The sequence below is a fragment of the Triticum dicoccoides genome, chromosome 2A (genome assembly GCF_002162155.2).
Source record: "Triticum dicoccoides isolate Atlit2015 ecotype Zavitan chromosome 2A, WEW_v2.0, whole genome shotgun sequence".
Classification (NCBI taxonomy): domain Eukaryota; kingdom Viridiplantae; phylum Streptophyta; class Magnoliopsida; order Poales; family Poaceae; genus Triticum; species Triticum dicoccoides.
In genome coordinates this window covers 356,225,673-356,247,738 of record NC_041382.1, presented here as the reverse complement: position 1 = coordinate 356,247,738, position 22,066 = coordinate 356,225,673, and positions in this window count along the sequence as shown.

Here is a 22,066-nt window from a genome sequence, read left to right as displayed (position 1 = left end):
GTCATTGCGCGAAGAGAGCGGTGAGAAGGATAGTTCACGGGATCCCAAGTCATCTTTGCTCTCAAGAGCTCGTTTCGTCAACTCTTGGGATTGAGAGGTTGACGAGTATACGGGAGTACCTACACAAAACAAAGACAAAGGGAAAATTGTGTGTGCATGGTATATGTACACATCATCCATCATGATGCGCACGTGCAAGTGTTGGTTAGCACAAAATAGCCAATGCTCAAATAAATGGGATGTGTGATATAGAAACATGTCATCCATCATGATAGGTTTGTTATTATGTATAGCATAATGGAGACTCAAATTGTGTAATGCATCACGAGAAATATGTAGAGCATTGTTATTCATGGAATGCATACGGTGCAAGCAATTATGAGAATCATGCAAAGTATGGAATGCATCAAAATCTCCGAATATGTATGAGGAAACTATGGGGGTCTCCTCATGAGCATTAATGGAAACATCACATGGAGAATATTGACAACATCCAAAACAATACATATTTGGAACAATGTGATCATGGCATGGCATAGTAGATGAATTGCGCAAATCATGTAAAGGAAGCATAGAAATATCATCACATGAAAAACAAAAGCCAATGACCATCATCTCGTCATCTATGCCATAAGTGCAAATGGGATTTATTTTAATGGGGCATGCATAGTTACTATGTTGAGATTGAAATGATGCGATATGGGAGATCTCACTCATAGCATATGACAAGTTCAATGGATTATCAAACATGATGTGACCAATAGAATTTTCACATGATATCCTATGGAGCATAGCATCACAACTAGGCAACTCAACATGCTCATCATCATATTCATCATAAATAGGTAAGTCATGGCATGAAGAAGTCGCGCTATCATGAAGCATGGGAATAGGTGGATCAACATCATGCAAGCAATCATTGGTGAGATAGTCCACTAGTGGGACAAGAAAAGCACCATCACCTATTTTACCTTCGGAGCATCGCTCATGTGTTGTAGGTGAGGTGTCGAAGACCAAGTCGTGGTCATCTTCATCTTGATGGAACCATGTGGGGGTGCATCATCGTCCACCATGGCCATTGTTGTGTCCATTGAAGGTATGGACTCGTCGAGGATAGGCGTGTCATCTTGTAGGAGACCTAGCACCAAAGAAGAAAACACACTCGGAGTAGAGGTTAAGTCATTAGAAATAATAGTGGCCTCACATGCCGTGTCAACTACCTCACTCACTAAGTGTTTTGGCTCACTCACTCCCTCTTGGATGCTCTCACTCATATGGTTGGTGGAGTCACTCAAATGGCTCTCAACCTCACATAGGATGTGTGGCATGCTCTCATGTGTGGGGCTAGTGGTGGTCACACTCATCCTCTCATAGGAAATGCACTCAATGTCACGTATGGTGGAGTCACTCATGTCACTCATGTGGTCGTGGACTCCTCACATGGCAATTGGGGCATCTCGTCACATGTCGGTGTCGGAGAGATGCTGGTGCAAATGTCTCCATGCTCAATCACGTCGTAGTCGTAGCCGTGGATGAAGGCCGAAGATGGCACATCATCACTCTCCTCCAAGACCAAAGATAAGGTCTCATGTGCGGTCTCGTAGCTTGACTCGGAGAATGAGTCCTTTTGGGGCACCGTCTTCATGTAGTTGAAGAGGTTCATGCTCGTCGCCGTGGTCGAAGGGGATGGCCTTGCTCGACCTTCTTGTCACCGTCTTGTTGTAGGAGGCCCATATGACGTGGCACCTCATAGCTCGTCTCCATGCCCAAAGGGAATTTCCCATGCTCGGCCATCTTCCTTGAGGGGCTTCCGAAGATGGAAGTGTCACCCTCGCTCGTAGGTGGTCGCTGTGTACTTGATGATGTCGATGTAGGCGAACTCACAGGAAGTAGGCGAAGATGTCGTACGTCCAAAGGCGAATATGCCTTTATAGCACTTGGCGAAGATGCCGAAGTGGTTGTTGTAGACGTAGCTCCGTCTTGGTGGTCCTCGTCTCGCGGTCTTCTCTTGCTCATGAAGTTTGGACTTGGCGTGAAGTAGGGCTTGTTGGGACTTGTGCATTTGCGCTTGGTGAGCATTGTCATGATGATGTTGGCATTGTCGCACTTGAGCTCGTCGTAGATGTCGTTCATCGTCGTCGTGCACATGTTGCTTGGAGGTGACTTGCCCTTCATGATGAGGTGGATCACGAACATGATGGTGGTCGCCATGGATATGTGGACGTGGACGACTCGCGCTTCTATCGCTTGGGCACTCCGAAGGGGATTGATGTGCTCGCCGCCGCCTTGAAGATGACAAAGGGGAAGTAGACTTGATCAAGGACCGAATCTCCTCCATCCTTGCATCTTGCTCCTTCTTTTGTGCGGAAAGCTTGTTGTCGATGTAGTCCCTTTTCCTCGCTTCGGAGTGGTGAATGTCGATGGAGAGGTTCTCGATGCGCTCTCGCAATCTTGATTGTGCGCCTTGCATTTGTCGTTGTAGATCGAAGATTGACGCTTTGGTGATGTAGTTGTTCACGCCGTCGTTGTTGTCGAAGACCGGAGATGAAATGCCTTGCCTATCCATCACAAGACTCGAGCAAATATGAGTGGGAGAAAGAGAAGAATGAATACCAAATGTACCTTGACTGAAGTTGAAGGTGGATCAATGATCACTCCAATGTGGAACAAGGAAATAGCACAATTGGTACCAATTCTTGTTGGTTTCTCACACATACACAAATAAGGCTTATGGTGGAGCTCGGTGAGGATAGTGGCAAAAAAATTTGATGCAAAATGTTAGCAAGAGTCAATAATGTTGAAAAAGATTCACAAATTCGCAAGTGTAACAAGTAGACCAATAGCAATGAATGGCACACAGAAACACACACACGGATAGATCAATGGGGTCGTGCAACCAAGTATGAGCACAAAATGTGGAATCCACGGAAAACGCTCGTGTTGCACAACTCTAGGGAGACGCTAGCACGATTGCCCAATAGGCGGATACGACACTTGTGCACAACCTATAGGAGACAAAAATGCAACGACTTCTATCCCAAGTATGCTATGTATATGATGTTCCGGTGGTATGATCCAAGATGATCGGATATGACAATCTTATATGCAATGTGGTGTGATGCTATGGCACTTGCTTACAAGCTTCTTTGCTCTTTCTCTTTTGCTTAAAAGCTTTATTCTCCTCTTTTTTTGTATGGCCACTATGCGAAATGCACAAACCAATATAGCAATTGGGTATATACGGGAACAATCTTGTGACACAAGGGATGATATGATACCAATATGATATGGTATGTATGCAATGTATGGTGTAGATCACTAATGTGCACAAGTAACATTGCCGGCAATACTCAAATGGCTAGTCTCGATAGGCAAGTGGCGCAAAATGGGCTAGGGTTTATCAATGCAATGGCAAGGGGATATACAATGGAGGGATACCACGATACCAAGATGATATGGAGGTTACCGTCCGTGTCGATGATGAGTGGCGGTGATCTTGATGGATATACCAAGATGATGGAGACTCATCCCTAAGTAGCCGAAACACCTTAGGAAATGGAAAACCGCGAACTCAAAATCTCAAATGTCAAATGGTGGTAGCGGGATGCGGTGGTGGTTGCGGAAGCTCAATGGGATTGCGTAGATGCAATGATGGGTTATGTGAGTAGAAATGTGGAAGTGAAGGGTAAGGTGGTGGACTATACATGGTGTCGGAGTTGGAAGCATGGTCCCTAAGTAGCCGAAACACCTTAGGAGGCACAACTCACAACACAAACAAAATTGTGTTAAGTCGGGGTGGCGGAGGTGTATAGTGGTCAAGCCTATGCGTTAGTGGTGGTGGTGGTTGATGAAGAAGCAACATCCCTAAGTAGCCTAGACACCTTAGGAGACTCAAATCACTCCTCAAGCAACTACTAATGCAATGGGGAACAAAATTGGTTAGGTTGCGGAAGTCGGTGGTGGTTATGCGGAGGTTGTGGTGGAAGCCCTAGGCAAAGATGCCAAAGTTCCAAAAATTTGATGGAGCCAAATGATGATGGTAGTATTTTTGTGGGATGGGGGATGCCAAGAGCTTTTCAACGAGCTAAAGAACATCAAAAACGGACTCCGGATGAATTAATTATGGACAAAATGGTAAAACGGGGGAAGCTGAAATCCCACGGGCCGGATGTCCGGGGTGGAGCCCGGATTTCCGGGGCTGTCTGTCCAGAACCGAGCAGATTTGGTGCTCCAGGAGCCGGATGTCCGGCCGGGGACCCGGATGTCCAGCCCGATGGCCCGGATGTCCGGCCCGACGAATCTTGGCTGCGGCAATGGTGCTGAAATCTCTCACAAAACGCCTATAGAAACCAGCGAGGCCAAGGGAACTCCTCACTTGTGTGACCGTTTTGGGCTGCGGCCAACTCTCAATAGCTTCAATCTTGACTTTATCAACTTCAATTCCTTATGGAGTAACAACATAGCCAAGAAAAGATACTCGGTCGGTGCAAAAGGTGCACTTTCCAAGGTTATCAAACAAACATGCATCATGTAGAGCAATAAAAACAACACGTAAATATTCCAAATGTTCCTCCAAAGATTTGTTATAAATCAATATGTCATCAAAGTAAACTACCACAAATCGTCCGATGAAAGCACGTAAAACTTCGTTCATTAACCTCATGAAAGTACTAGGTGCATTAGTTAACCCAAAAAGCATGACTAACCACTCATATAATCCAAACTTAGTTTTAAATGTTGTTTTCCATTCATCTTCCAATTTCATACGAATTTGATGGTATCCACTACGCAAATCAACTTTGGAGAATATTGTAGAGCCACTCAATTCATCAAGCATATCATCTAGCCTAGAAATAGGATGACGATAACGAATAGTAATATTATTAATGCCTCTACAATCAATGCACATACGTGACGTACCATCCTTTTTCGGCACTAAAATGATAGGAACAGCACAAGGACTAAGGGATTCGCGTATATAACCTTTGTCCATCAGTTCTTGTACTTGACGCATAATCTCCTTCATCTCCTCTGGATTGGTATGGTATGGTGCACGGTTGGGTAATGATGCACCGGGAATTAAGTCAATTTGATGCTCAATCCCTCGAATAGGTGGTAATCCTGGTGGCACGTCTTGTGGAAAGACGTCAGTGAACTCCTACAAAATGTTAGTGACAGCAGGAGGCAAAGAGGAAGGCACGTCCTCGAATGAAAATAATGCCTCTTTGCACACAAAAGCATAGCAAACAGATTTGCTAAAATCTAAATCATCAATATCAGATTTGGTGGCAATTAAACATGCACTTTTCAATTTAATTTCAGAAGCAACACTAGATGGTTATTATTAGGCTGCATTTGTTGCTCAAATTCTTTTGCCACAATCTGATTTTAACTTTTATTTTTCTCCTGTTTTGCTTTATTAGCTCTATTAATATCATCTTTCAAAATGGAATCAGGAGTCATCGGAAGCAAAGTAATATTTTTATCCTTATGAACAAGAGTATACTGATTGTTTCTACCATGGTGTACAAAATTTTTATCAAAATGCCATGGTCTACCAAGTAATAAGGAACATGCTTGCATAGGTACCACATCACAATCAACATAATCAGCATATGTAGAGATACTAAAATGCACATGAACAGTACGTGTTACCTTAACCTTGCCACTGTTGTTGAACCATTGGATGTAGTAAGGATGTGGATGTGGTCTTGTGGTGAGTGATAGCTTCTCCACCATCTCCATGCTAGCCAAGTTATTGCAGCTCCCTCCATCTATGATGACGCGAACAGAACGTTCCTTCACAACTCCCTTTGTATGGAACAAATTACGCCTCTGATTTTGCTCAGCTTGTGTGACCTGCACACTCAAAACACATTGAGCAACTAAACATTCATACCTATCAGCATCTTCAGGAGCCATGTATTGCGTCTCATGATCAGAATCATCTCCACCATGTTCTTCACGTGTAATAAGAGCCAAAGTCTCCTCATCATAGTCACTAGCGGACTCATACCCACCATCCTTAGTAGCAATCATCACACGCTGAGATTTGCATTCTCTCGCAAAATGTCCTCTTCCCTTACAACGACGACAAATAATATCACTTGTGTGCCCTGTTGATGCCATGGAAGAAGAAGAACTCTGCGCAGGCCCGGGAGGTGTGCTCTTGGCAGATAGTGGTGGTTGTGCCTGCTTTCTTGTATCATAGCTGGAGGTGGCACATGATGGAGGTGCTGGTGTAGTTGAAGTAGAGGATGCACGTGGTATCCATGATGAAGATCGACCTGCAGAAAAGTTAGTTCGCGCCAATGCCTGTCGATCCTGCACTTCACATTCAGCTTTACAAGCAAGATGGAATAAACGAATGATATTAGTATACTCCTTATACTCTAGAATGGTCTGAATCTCTCTATTTAATCCACCCATAAAACGTGCAAGCATAGCTTCATTCTCCTCAACAATACCACATCTAATCATGCCAGTTTGTAATTCCTGATAATATTCTTCTACAGAATTTTTTCCTTGTCTTAAACGCTGCAATTTTTGAAGTAATTCTCGTTGATAATATGGTGGAACCCAACAAGTATGCATAGCAGTTTTCAAAGCAGCCCAAGTAGTTGGAATAGGATATAGTCTACAATGTTCAGACCACCAAACACATGCAAAGCTAGTGAAAGCACAAACAGCAGCAGGAACACATATCTCCTCGGGATATTGTAAACATGTAAATCATTGTTCAGTTTCTAACTCCCAAGTAAGATATATATCAGTAACATATCTACCCTCAAATGGTGGAATATTCAATTTTAGTTTAGGGAGATGGTCATGATCTCGTACCTGAGGGTGACCCCTACCATTGCCATTATTTGCATGTGGACGACCTGGTGGTTGCTGTGCTGGTGGTGGAACTTAGTTCTAATTTTGATCAACCTCATCCTCGTAATCTCCCACAAAATCATCCTCCTCTGCATCAGCAGCAGGAGCCACAAAAGTATCAACAACAGCACAAACAGTTTGGCCAGGTGCAAGAGGGAGACGGCTCGCTCGGTGGAGGGTTGTTTCGCGATGTGGAGGTAGTCGTTGTTGTTGTTGTTGTTGTAGAGGTGCGTTAGGTGCAGCCGGTGGTGGTGGTGGAAGACGCGCGAGCAATTCATTAAACCTGTTATCGAACTTTGGTTCGAACGTCTGCTCCATGTCATCTATCTTCTCCATGGCCTCTTCAAATCTGTTTAGCACATCTTGCACCTGTCCACTCATCATTTGCTGAAATTTATCATGCAACTCCTTATTCGTCATGTTCTCCCAGTCAGTCTCGTCGGCTTGTGATCCTGCCATGGTTAGCAGCAATAGAAACACACAAGAATATGATCCTACAAACTACTAACAAGAGGTGGTGGTGGATGTCACAAATCTGTCAAGCAAATCTCAAATTCTTACCAGTTCTTACCCAGCAGCAGGCGGTGATCGGCAACCGTCGTAGTCAAAACTCTTAAAGCTTGGATAGAGCGATTACCAGGGAGAGTCAAACGCACAACGTAGATGTATGTGGAGCTGGGAAGGCTTATAATATGGTAGCAAAAAGGGTCAGCAATAATCAATTCAGAGATGCAAAGTTGAATAAACGCTCAACGACGGTACTGTGCTGGTCCTAGGCTAGACCATGCTAGAGACGCGAGCCTAGAACACTAACAAAATCACGGCGCTGCACGTAAACAATGGAGGAGCACACTCTAAATTTTTTTAAATTTTTTTCACTCTTTTTTAGCACTTTTTTTCCTCTCTTTTTTTGCTCCGAAACAAATTTTTTTTGAAAAAGTCTACAAATGGTCTAAAAACTGCCTAGCCAGAATTTTCCAGACTTAGTTTTTTTTTGAGTTTGGAACTATTTTTCTTCTGCGGGTAGCACGTAATCTCGGGAGTCCTACTCTATCACGACTCGGAGTATGGCGTGATCTGGAACTCGAAAACAAAGCAACAAATACTGGACTCGGACTAGGACTGGTGGCGGAGATGAATCTGGTGGAACTCGGACTGTGGTGGTATATCTGGACTCGGATTGGTGGTGGTATATGGCGATGGTATATCTGGACTCGGATTGGTGGTGGTATATGGCGATGGTATATGTGGACTCAGATTGGTGGTTGTATATCGCAGCGGCGATGTATATGGTGGGGTGATGGTATATGGTAATGATGATGACGATGGTGCGGCGGCGGCGTGACAACCTGTGAACAGAACTCGAAACTCTAAGGGACTAGACGCTAAGACCAGCAACTCGACACGATGATGCAACCACAAATTCAACAAAGCAAAACTCTAAAAAGACTATGCAAAGGCTCAGATTGGTTCGGATATGGTGACCTAACCCTAATTTTTTTTGGCTTTTTCGTGGACTATAGGTATGAAGAACAGACTCGACCTAAACTACGAAAAACTATAAAATCTCACCGAGCAACCAGAAAATCTGATACCACTTGATAGAGGCAAAGGTGTCCCGTCTTTCGATGAGATAGTGGCTATCGTTTTAGGGGAAGTCGACTTTGACGATCTGACTACGAACGTGTGAGGACGTCGCGCCTTAGCAATCGCTAAACCAACCTTGAGGGGTTATTGACCACGCCGGAGCACGATCAACCTGACCACGAGGGCCTGTTTCTTGCGAGCAAACGAAGAACAAGCAAAAACTGAGATTGCAATCTGGATATTGCGAATATAAGATGAAAGCTTTATTGATCAAGGTGGGGTTCTGTGACGTCTTGGTGTGGTCATTGGACACAAACGAAGTACGTGAAGTTGCAGCTATGGCGAACTTTTAATCTAAACAAAACCCAAAGTCTAAACGACGCCCTAAGGGCTGTATATATGGAGGAAGAGGGGGGAATTTCGTGGCCCTTGGAGGAGGGGTCCGAAACCAACCCTAACTCTTGTTTCCCCACACATATGGACTCTAAAAACAGCCTATACTTAAGTATTTCGAAAATACATGGGCATGGCCTAATAATAAGGTGACGCAGCACCTAAAATAGCCTCTGGATGAAATTTATGAAGTGGCATCTTGTATATTTCATCCAAGGCTTCATGCACTCCTTATGGTGGCTTCAAAGTCCTGAAATCATCACTTGTAACTCCGTTCTGGATCCCCTTGCGCATGCCATCATCTCCATGCTTGAACTTGTTCCAAGGTTCATCTTTCTTGTACAAGCTAGGCCCTTCATTCGTAAGCAAGACAAATGTATCCAATTTAGGCAGCATCATATTCTCATGAACATTAGAATCGTTACCAAGAAATGAAAGTACCTGATAATTCAATTGGCGTGTGCGAGCTCTAGTAATTGGTCCAGTATGTATAGCAGCAGGGGTTGTGGGTGTAACAATGGTATTGATGTCCTCATCGGATGATGTATGGATTATTTATGTATTGTGTGAAGTGGCGATTGTAAGTCGACTCTTTATCCCTTTCTTATTCAGTACATGGGATGTGTAAAGATTACCCCTCTTGCGACATGCCTACCATGCCGCTATGCCTCTAAGTCGTGCCCCGACACGTGGGAGATATAGCCGCATTGTGTTTGTTACAAGTTGGTATCAGAGCCTTCCCCGACTTAGGAGCCCCTGCTTGATCGAATCGCTGACGTTGTTGAGTCTAGAACAAAATGTTTTGAGTCTTAGGATTATATATATATATATATATATCAGAGAGTAGGATTCTTTTTACTCCTCAGTCCCTTCATCGCTCTGGTGAGGCCTCCTGACGTAGAGTTTTGACTCTTCTCTCCTCAAATTTCATGAAAAAAATTTAGGATCACGCGGGTATCTTGGAATCGTTCCGATGGTTTTGTGATGAGAACATTGTTCTTGGTGCCTCCTGACATTTAGGGGTTGTGGCAGTGTCCCGGGGAGTTGAGCTCCGAGGTGTTGTCGTCACAATTTTATCGTTGCAGTTCTGGAATACCTGAGATCGCCAACATTGAAAATCTCTTTTATGCAGTTGTTGGTGAGATAACCTCAACGCCACCCAATACTGGGGTGGGAGTTCGGGAGTATTGCCATAACTCGTATAACGGATGCTTTTCGAAGGTTGAGGTAAATGATTTCCGAAGGTTTCTTGGTTATGTGTTGAAGGATGGATACACGTGGATGTAGGATTTGCTAGTTTTGGGTGAGATATTATGCTTCCCCTGTATCCCCAACACCTGATTGCATAACCAGAAAGTTTCGGGAGTTTTATAGGTGGGAATTCAAGTAGCTCTAGTATTTCTTCCCGCAGATATTTGGTTTGTGATTGGGTAATCCTTACCACTTATTTGTTCATATCCGTACCTTGTTGAGTTATTCATCTACCTTTATCTAAGTGGCTTCTCAACTTTATGGACGTGTGATGATTTACTTTGGAATTCATTCGTTCATCCTTGTTCGAATGTTAAGGCTTTATGTTGCAATTTCGATCCATTGATTCAGCTTGAATATATGCCTTTCAAGATGCTAACGGATGTCAACCTCTTTAGGATGGCTCCTACAACGCGTCAGAATCTGGACCGCAATGATGGGGATCAATCGAACCCTCCGCCACCACCTCCACCTCCGGGGGCATGACAAGCTGTCATGGCAGCCACCAACGCCAACACTCAGATGCTTTTGCAACTCTTGCAAGAGCGCAACCAAGGGCAAGGCAACCAAGGAAATCAAGGCCAAGGCAACAATCAGCCTCAGTTTGCTACCCTCAATCAGTTCCTCGCAAACCAGCTGAAGTCCTTCAGCAACTGTGTCGAGGCCACAGACGCCGACGACTGGCTCGTGGATATCTGCAAACATTTTGAGTGTAGCAATGTCAGGCCTGAGGACTTTGTCAAGTTTGTTTCGTTTCAACTCAAGGATCAAGCTGCTGAGTGGTATCAACAATACAGAGATTCCATAGGAGGTCGTGTGATTACTTGGGATGATTTCCGCCGAGACATCATAGCTCATCACATCCCACCAAGTGTTGCTGAGAGCAAGCGTGAGGAGTTCCGCAATCTCAAGCAAGGCAGCTTGTATGTGTATCAATACAATATCCAGTTTCAGAAACTCGCTCACTTCGCTAAACAAGACGTCCCTGATGAAAAGAGCATGATTTATCAATTCAGAGGTGGCCTCAGAGAAGATCTGCAATTAGCTCTTGTGCTTCTTCAGCCGACTTAGTATGATGAATTCTACAACATGGCACTAAAGCAAGAAGCTGCTCAGCTCAAGTGTGAGGTATCTAAGAAGAGAGTCAGGGATGCAGTTCAATCTTCTTCTTCTTCACAAGTGGCAGATAAGCAACAGAAGTTCTGGTTGCCTCCTCCTCCTCCGTTTCGTCAGCCTTATCAGCAAAAGAGCAAAGGTGGCAGTGGATCTACCCACCCACCCAACCCAGGCTATCAAAACAAAGCTCAGTCTCATACTCCAAGGTCAAGTGCTCCTTATCACCATCCGCTCTCAGAGGTTACTTGCAACAAGTGTCGGCAGAAAAGACACTATGCAAACAAGTGCTTCAACCAAAGGCATATTTGTACTCCGACTCTTGCCATTTCCGGCTTTAAGCTATGAGATTCCCTTCGTGGTTGGGTTTTGTCTTCGTTTTGCATTTTGTTCATGTCATGCATTTCATATCATGTCATCATGTGCATCCCGTTGCTATTCTTGAAGAAACTGAGCGCAAGACTCGCAACAAGTCTATCAAATTCCTGAAAGTGAAGTGGTCACACCATTCCCATCGAGAAGCCACCTGGGAATGCGAGGATCACCTCCGTTCCGAATACTCGGAGTTCTTTCAGTCCTAGATCTCGGGACAAGATCCTTTCATAGTGGTGGAGTGTTGTAACACTCCGGATGTAACTTACCATATTTGTACTTCGACTCTTGCCATTTCCGGCTTTAAGTTATGAGATTCCCTTCGTGGTTGGGTTTTCTCTTCATTTTGCATTTTGTTCATGTCATGCATTTCATATCATGTCATCATGTGCATCACATTTGCATACGTGTTAGTCTCATGCATCCGAGCCTTTTCCCCGTTGTCCATTTTGCAATCCGACACTCCTACGTGCACCGGCGTACCCCTTTTGTATCTTTTCATGAGCAGGTGTTAAATGTTCTCGGAATGGACCGAGATTTGCCAAGTGGCCTTGGTATACCACCGGTAGACCGCCTGTCAAATTTCGCGCCATTTGGAGTCCGTTTGATGCTCCAACGGTTAACCGGGTAACCGCAAAAGCCTCTTGTGTGTTGCAGCCCAACACCCCTCCAAAACGGCCCAATAACCCATCCAAACCACCCCCATGTCCTCCGTCGTCGGATCACGATTGTGTGGGCGAAAACTACACTCCATTTGAACACTCCTACCTATAAATATGTGCGCCCCTCCTCCAAATTTGGGTCCAAACCCTAGCTATCACATCCCCTGCCGCCGCCGAATACGTCCGGATCGGGCCGGACGCGACCGCCCCGCCGCCGTCCGTCCTCTTCGCGGTCGACCATCCGCCGGTGCCGCTCCACCTTGCCGCCACCAGTCGCCGCCCGTGCCGCCCGGCCGCGCCTCGCCGTGCCCGCTCGCCGTCGCCGCTCCTCCCGCCAGATCCGGCCACGGGCCGGCCGGATCCGGCGCCCTAGCGCTTCGGCGACCACCCTCCTCACCCGCAAGTTCCGGCCACCGCGGCGACCTTCTTCGGCGAGCAATCCCGGCCATCCTCGTTTTTCATGCCAAACCCTAGATCTAACTGAGAGGTTGATTTTTTTTTGCTAAGTCTTTTCCCTGCACATATTTTATGCCCTTGTTCTTCATGCCATAACTCCATGACCGTAGCTCCGTGTCGTGCATATGATATTCAAAATGTTGATTGTGAGATGCTCTTCATTTCATTCCATTGTGGCATGCTTGTTTGATTTTATCATGATGCCCAAATCATTGATGCAAGAATGCTATAAAATGTTTACTGCTGCTACTTATTAGATTATGATGTTTTGTCATTTTTGTCACATTTGTTGTGCATATTGACATGAGCTCTACATGTGTTTTGATCTATTCCATGCCATATTTACAGAGGTGCTTGCCATGTATATTTGTGTTCTATTTGGTGACTAGCACAAGCTTGCAAACTAGGCTTCATGATATTGCTGTTTTCAGGGACTTAGGATTTTGCTAAGTCCTTGTTCTGCTGTTATTTTTATGCCATGTAAACATGATGCTACAGTGAGATCCATGCTTGTTTTGAGTTGCTTCAGTAAGTATGTTGTGATCATATGATTATGCTCTATCCATCCATGCCCCTGTTTGCAATTATGAAGTGCCCTAGCATGTCTTAATCTTTCTCTACTTTTGCTATAAAATGTTCCTGGCAGAATGTTTACATGTTAATCAATTTTGCCATGGTTGTTGTTAGTGATCCATGCATGCTATGAACTTTCTCTTGCCATGGTTAGCTTCATGAACATGTCATCTTGCTGATGCTATGCTTGTTTTGACATGAAAGGCTTTGTGATGAGTGATTTGAGCTTGCAAAGATGCCTTCATAATTCTGTTTATTCCATGCTCAGTTTTCTGCTAAGTCTGAAATTGTTAATAAAACTTGCTATGTTTACATGGTTGCCATCATATCTTCTGTGCCTTTTTGGCTCATGATAAGTAAGGGACTTTTGTTCTATGCATTTAGTAGATTCATGGGATGTCTTTGTTTGCTATGATATGTTCGTGTATCATGTTGTTTGCTTGCTCTAAACATTGCTTCCTGATGTTATTTCTCGCATGTTAGTATTTTCTCCAAGTCTGTGATGCTGATATCTTTTGCACTTTTGCCATGCTTGTTTGAACCTGCTCTTGGGTGATTTAGCCGTAGCTCGGTGTTCATGTTTTGTCAAGCATCTTGAGTACATCACTGCCATATGCCTTGTTGATATGTTGGGGTGCAGTAGCTTAGTTTCTTAGCATATCACTGTCGTGGGCTTACCATTTGCCTACCTACCACCATATACCTTCCCTTGGGTTCTGCAGACTCAAGGGTCATCTTTATTTTAACCCCCCCCCCCCCGGGGCCAGTGCTCCTCTGAGTGTTGGTCCGAAACGGGCAGCCTGCGGGGCCATCTCGGGGCAACTCGAGGGTTGGTTTTACTCGTAGCTTTGACCTATCCGGTGTGCCCTGAGAACGAGATATGTGCGACTCCTATCAGGATTTGTCGGCACATCGGGCGGCTTTGCTTGTCTTGTTTTACCATTGTCAAAATGTCTTGTAACCGGGATTCCGAGTCTGATGGGGTCTTCCTGGGAGAAGGAATATCCTTCGTTGACCGTGAGAGCTTGTGATGGGCTAAGTTGGGACACCCCTGCAGGGTTTTGAACTTTCGAAAGCCGTGCCTGCGGTTATGGGCAGATGGGAATTTGTTAATATCCGGTTGTAGAGAACTTGACACTTAACTTAATGAAAATGTATCAACCGTGTGTGTAGCCGTGATGGTCTCTTTTCGGCGGAGTCCGGGAAGAGAACACGGTCTCGTGTTATGCTTGAGCGTAAATAGCTTCAGGATCACTTCTTGATCACTTATTAGCTTCTCGACCGTGTGTTGTTTCTCTTCTCGCTCTCTTTTGCGTAAGTTAGCCACCATATATGCTTAGTGCTTTGCTGCATGTCCACCTCACTACCCCTTTCCTACCCTTAAGCTTAAATAGTCTTGATCTCACGGGTGTGAGATTGCTGAGTCCCCGTGACTCACATATACTTCCAAACAGATGCAGGTGCCGATGATGCCAGTGCAGGGGACGCTACCGAACTCAAGTGGGAGTTCGACGAGGATTCGGGACGTTACTATGTTTCTTTTCCGGATGATCAGTAGAGGAGCCCAGTTGGGACGATCGGGGATCTAGCTTTTGGGGTTGTCTTTCTTTATTTTGGTTCCGTAGTCGGACCTTTGATTGTACCTTGGATGATGTATGGATTATTTATGTATTGTGTGAAGTGGCGATTGTAAGCCGACTCTTTATCCCTTTCTTATTCGGTACATGGGATGTGTAAAGATTACCCCTCTTGCGACATGCCTACCATGCGGCTATGCCTCTAAGTCATGCCCCGACACGTGGGAGATATAGCCGCATTGTGGGTGTTACACGCAGTAATTTCAAAAAAATTCCTACGCACACGCAAGATCTATCATGGTGATGCATAGCAATGATAGGGGAAGAGTGTTGTCCATGTACCCTCATAGATCGTAAGCGGAAGTGTTATGATAACGCGGTTGATGTAGTCGTACGTCTTCACGATCCGACCGATCCTAGTACCGAAAGTACGGCACCTCCGCGGTCTGCACACGTTCGGCTCGGTGACGTCCCACGAACTCACGATCCAGTAGAGTGTCGAGGGAGAGCTTCGTCAGCATGATAGCGTGATGACGGTGATGATGAAGCTACCGGCGCAGGGCTTCGCCTAAGCACTACGATGATATAACCGAGGTGGATTAAGGTGGAGGGGGGCACCTCACACGGCTAAGGGGTCAATGATCAACTTGTGTGTCTATGGGGTGCCCCCTGGCCACGTATATAAAGAATGGAGGGAGGAGGAGGCCAGCCCTCATAGGGCGCACCCAAAGTGTGGAGTCCTACTAGGACTCCCTAGTCCTAGTAGGATTCCACCTCCCACATGGAATAGGAAAAAGGGAAGGGAGAAGGAGAAGGAAGGAAGGGGGCACCCCCTTTCCCTAGTCCAATTTGGACCAGTCCATGGGGAAGGGGCGCGGCCACCCTTGAGGCCTTTCTCTCCTTTCCCGTATGGCCCATTAAGGCCCAATACGAATTCCCGTAACTCTCCGGTACTCCGAAAAATACCCGAATCACTCGGAACCTTTTCAATGTCCGAATATAGCCTTCCAATATATCGACCTTTACGTCTCGACCATTTCGAGACTCCTCGTCATGTCCCCGCTCTCATTCGGGACTCCGTACAAACTTCGGTCATCAAATCACATAACTCATAATACAAATCGTCATAGAACGTTAAGCGTGCAGACCCTACGGGTTCGAGAACTATGTAGACATGATTGAGACTCATCTCCAGTCAATAACCAATAGCGGAACCTGGATGCTCATATTGGTTCCTAGATATTCTACGAAGATCTTTTCGGTCAAACTGCATAACGATATATGTTGTTCCCTTTGTCATCGGTATGTTACTTGCCCGAGATTCGGTCGTCGGTATCTCAATACCTGGTTCAATCTTGTTACCGGCGAGTCTCTTTACTTGTTCCGTAATGCATCATCCCGTAACTAACTCATTAGTCACATTGCTTGCAAGGCTTATAGTGATGTGCATTACCGAGAGGGCCCAGACATACCTCTCTGATACTCGGAGTGACAAATCCTAATCTTGATCTATGCCAACTCAAAAAACACCATCGGAAACACCTGTAGAGCATCTTTATAATCACCCAGTTACGTTGTGACGTTTGATAGCACACAAGGTGTTCCTCCGGTATTCGGGAGTTGCATAATCTCATAGTCTGAGGAACATGTATAAGTCATGAAGAAAGCAGTTGCAATGAAACTACAACGATCATCGTGCTAAGCTAATGGATGGGTCAAGTCAATCACATCATTCCCTAATGATGTGATCCCGCTTATCAAATGGCAACTCTTTGTCCATGTCTAGGAAACTTAACCATCTTTGATTAACGAGCTAGTCAAGTAGAGGCATACTAGTGACACTCTGTTTGTTTATGTATTCACACATGTACTAAGTTTCTGGTTAATACAATTCTAGCATGAATAATAAACATTTATCATGATATAAGGAAATATAAATAATAACTTTATTATTGCCTCTAGGGCATACTTCCTTCACTATCTACCCAAGGGTGGGTCTAAGACAGGGTGAGCCAATCGCGCCCATGATTTTCATCATCATGATGGAGGTCCTCCACCGTTTGTTCTCGCGAGCGGATACGATGGGCACGTTAGAGCCGTTGGCCAACAGAGCGTTGCGACAAAGGGTCTCAATGTTTGCTGATGATGTTATGATCTTTATCAGACCAAGAGAGGTGGAACTCCGGGCGTGCGCACAAATCCTACATGATTTTGGGATGGCCTCGGGATTAAGGGTCAACTTTCAGAAAAGCGCAACCCTGCCCATCTGCTGCTCTCCTGAGCAGGTGCAACTAACCCGCACCCTACCGGGGTGCACGATTGGGTCCTACCCATGTAGATATCTGGGTATTACCACTCAGTGTCCGCAAATGCTCGGTCACGCATCTTCATTTTCTGGTGGATAAGCTAGCAAACCAGCTGCCAACATGGCGTGGAAGCTCTTTACCAAAGAGCGACAGACTACTACTTATACGATCGGTGCTATGCTCCCATCCCATCCATATCCGATGGCATTGGAACTCCCAGCCAAGACTTTGCTGGCCCTGAGAAGATTTGTAGAGGGTTTCTTTAGTGTGCACAAAGAGAGGCTAAAGGCGGCAAATGTTTGGTGTCCTAGGAGCAGGTTTGCATGCCAAAGTGGGCCGGTGGACTAGGCATTCCCAACCTGAGATGGCTAAACCACACACTTCCACACATTCTCGACTGGTGCACAACACAACAAGTCAACTAAGACCTACGGAAGGACCTCAAGGAAATCATCATGCTATGCCTGTGGGAGATATGGAAGCATAGGAATGACGGGGTGTTCGAGGGTAAGACACCATCACCACAACAGGTTATCACCAACATCAACCGTGAGGGGAGGAACTGGAGGATGGCAGGTCTTCTCAACGGCGATTTGGGGTTTTTCTTTGGGGAGATAGCTAGGTGGGCAATATATGAGTAGTCCGCGTTGAGTTGGGTGTCATGGTGGATCATGTTCTTGTAAACAGGTGTTTTTTTGTTTTTGTTGAACTCTCTAAGCCTCTTTATTTAATCAGTGGTGAATAACAATGTATCGTTTACAATAAAAGGGTCTAAGGCACTAGGGGCCTCATCAAACCAAGTACTAGGGGGGGAGAGAACCTAGCTAATCTTGCTAGCTCATGAGCAACTGAGATTGCTTCGCGATTGTCGTGGTTTTGTCACGGCAGATGTCCTAGAGAAAGGACTTAGTCGTGGAGCCATCGCTACGGGTTAGCTTGAAGGGGTTAAAGCGGACACAAGGACGCAAGAGAGTTTATACTAGTTCGGCCCCTTCAATGAAGGTAAAAGCCTACGTCTAGTTGTGATGGAATTGATGGGTGTTTCGACGACTAGGGAGCAAATAAGCTTCGCCTATGTCTCGAGTTGTTGTCTCTCCTTGAACCGCCGCCGGGTCGTCCCCTTATATACATGGGGACGCCCGTCATTTTACAGAGTCCCGATACCGGCTCATAGATGCGTCTGGTTCGGTCTCCACTATTCCTAACTTATAACACAAGTTACATACCGACGTCGGTTTATAGCTATAGGCCTTAAACCGATTATGGGCCTTTAGCCCTCATCTGCCCTCATGGGCTTTTATCACACTCAACTACTGATGAAGTTAACCCGGCTTGTCCTGGCCGGTTTACACCCAGTAGTAATATCCCCAACATTAGGCCCCAAATTGATTTGAACAGGTTCATGTCAATCCATAGCAAAAAATCTTCATCTTCAACATCTTCTTGTATTTTGTTGAACCGCCGTGATGTCATCTTCTCTGCTCGCGGTAGACCGGTGTGACGTCACTGGTTATAAAGAACCTTATCCTGTTAACAAGCCTGCGACAATTAAGGCCGCAGTTTTATTTCCAAACTCGCGGCTACTTGATTCTCGCGCCTGACATATCCCTTTCTTTATAAATAGGACCGAAGGGTCATTTCCTTTCTCTTTCCCTCCGACCCCTTCTGCTTCGTCTTCCTCGCGTCGCCCAGCTTCGGAGCTCCGCCGCCACCGTCGTCCTCTGCATCAACCTTGGCCGCTGCATCAACCTGAGCACACCAGAGCATCGCGGCGACCTTCCGCTTCTTCCTCAGCTCCGGTAAATCTTCTTTCCTTTCCCCCACAGATCTGTTCTAGGGTTTCCTCGTTCGTCGAAGTTCATCGAGACTCTGGCGCTGTTCTTCCTTTGTTTCTTCTTTAGCCCATGAATAAAACTTCAAACCTGATGTATTCTCCGTAATGGCTTATCTTCTGTTACCAAAGCAAACCTTTATGCGCATAAAACACTGATCTGGTCCCTTGTGAATTGCTTTGAGATCAACCTTTTAGGTCTAAATCCTTTTATTTTCCTGTCTTGCGGTAGATCCAAAATTTCACTGCGACCTTATGAAATCTGTTTTTACCTTCCTTAGTCATTCTTGCCTTAGATCTGTATCCTCTTTACCACATAGGCGGTTCACCTTTGAAAAAGCAATCTATCATATATCATTAGTCCCCTTGTTGAACCGCCGGGATGTTGTTGCTTATAAACTCCGGTTTAGATAGATCTGCTTCCGGTTTAACATTGCACATATCAATGTACTTTGTAGATTTCATCATGGCCAAGCAAGTGTATGAGTGCAATTGGGTCCCTTCTCGCGTCACAGAGGATCAACTGGACGATTTAGTCCTGATTGACGCCTTGGGCAGCAAAGACACCGTCCATTGGAGGGCTCCTGGCAAAGAATGCCCCCCACACCTCAAGAAGGAGAGGTTGTTGTTTTCGTAGACCACTTAGCCCGGGGTTTTAAACCGCCCGGTTCTAAATTCTACCGGGATGTTCTAGCTGATTTCCAACTCCATCCGCAAGACACTGGCCCCAACTCTGTTACAAATATGTGCCACTTCCAAGTGCTCTGTGAGGTGTTCTTTCAAGAGGAGCCCACAGTGGAATTATTCAGAGATCTTTTCCATCTAAACCGCCGTACTGAGTTTACTGATGGCTCTAATACGGAGTTGGGTGGCATGCCGATTCAAAAAAGGAAAGAGGTCACATACCCTCACGCCAAGCTGCACAGTCACCCCAAGGAGTGGAATCAGACATGGTTCTACTGAAAAGACACCTCCCCTGCTGGTGAGAATCCCTTGCCTGGCTTTCGTCCGGAGCGGCTCAGGAATACCCGTCCTTTTCCTCAACGATTGACTGCCCAGGAGAGAAGCAAATATGCTCCTCAACTGTCAAAGCTCAGGGCCTTTATGGCCAACGGTTTAACAGGGGTTGACCTCGCTCGCTGTTGGATATCATGGAGCATACTGCCCCTTAGTCAGCGCTCCGGTTTGATGTGCGAATATACTGATAGTGTGGATGACCCACTGCGACATTCAAGACTCCAGCTCTCCAGTGAAGAAATCACAGAGGCTGTGCGTAAGATGCTGAATGAATCGGAGCACATCTGCGCTAGAACCAGCCTGCTTCCCTTCTATGCCACCAACAAACCGCCAGCTATAAGACTTTGATTTTTCTCTTTGCTGAATCTGTTATTGATATGTCTGGTCATTGTTTTTAATATCAGTGTCTGCATAACCAGGGCGATGATCCGTTTTGGAGCAAAAAGCTGCCGCAGGAGAAACCAGAGAAAATAGATAAACCGGAAAGAGCAACCCGGCAAAAAACTAAAACTGTGAAGAAGACTGCCCACCGGAAAAGGACCACTGCATCTTCTAATCCGGCCCCAGATGACGAGGTGGATAATCTGGACTTTGAGGTAGAGCTTGACTCACTTGGTTTATTTTTCATGCATCTTATTGATGATGATATTTGTCAGGATGATGCCGAAGCCAGCCATGCAGATGTTGCAGAGGTAATTATTCTCTCTTCCGATTCAGAAACTTTGCCTTCACAAAAAATCCGTCAGGCAAACCGGAAAGTTAAATTTTCTCATCCTCTTGCTTATTTGGATCCTAAACTTCTTATGAAGACTCAACAACACGAAGCTCGCCGCACCACCCGGCACAGCGGCCAGGTAGTTACCTCCGCCGGTTTACCGAACAGTCCAGTTCGGAAACATCATTCCGAGGTCTCTAATTCGCTTGTCAGTGCTTGTCCTAAAGTGGGCTGCTTTCGTCAACCTCTTAATCCGTCTGACTCCGATTATCAGGTTATTTCCCACTCATCTTCTGGTGAGTCGTCGGCTACTCAGCTCCCACCGCTCAAAATGGTGCTTGGGTAAGCTATATTTATTGTGATGTTTGTAGTATATTGCCTTAGAATATATGTTGTATTTAATTTTGTTATTCTTCTTAGGGCCAAACCTAGGCCGAGCAAGAAGGCCCGCCTGGATAAAGCGGCCGAAGAAGATGTCATTCTTGAACCAGGCACCACACCCAATCTTGAAGCGGCTATTCTTGAGGATATTCCCAATGATCCACCGCAGCCAGATGATGATCTTACTGCTGAGGAAATACCTACTGATACCTCAGGTCCTATCCATCAGCCCACAGGTTCCCTCCGGGTTGAAAGCTCCACCGGTCCCGCAAAACCTACTGACAAGCCAACAGCTCCAGTGCAAACTGGCGGTACCAATGATGATGAAGTTGTCATTACTGGCACTGGCCATACCGAGCCAAGCAATCCTGTCGCTTTATCCAAACATTCTGCCAAGGAAGAATTAGCTGCTTTTGGCAAAGGCAAGTGGAATGCTGATCTGACGGCTTACGCTGCTCTGAACGCCCAAGATATCCATTCCGGCTATCTGAACCGGCTGTATACCAGCCGTGACTATGAAGCCAGTCTGGTTAACATGATGAAGGATAAATATGAGGTAACTTCCATATGCTCCTTCCTGCTTGTATGCTTTCATTCTTGCTGACTCTCCTAGCCCCTAAGGGCCGATTTGAAATATTCTTTCAAACCGGGACTTAATAATATGAATCTTGATGCTTTGAAATTTGCTGATGTAGTCCCCAAGGGCCGGTTCAACTTAGCGTAGTTAAACCGGTACTTTAAATAATTGAAACTGCCGCATCAGAATACATATGATCAAATAGCCATTAGCCCCCAAGTGCCAAGTTGAATACTTGTATTGAGCTTGGGACTTTGTAAACAATTGAAAGATGAAGATCGAATATGCATTAGCCCCCAAGTGCTAAGCACATAACTTGTTATGTGGTTGGTACTTGAATCCCTCTACCGATTTGTTGAAACATATATCTATATGC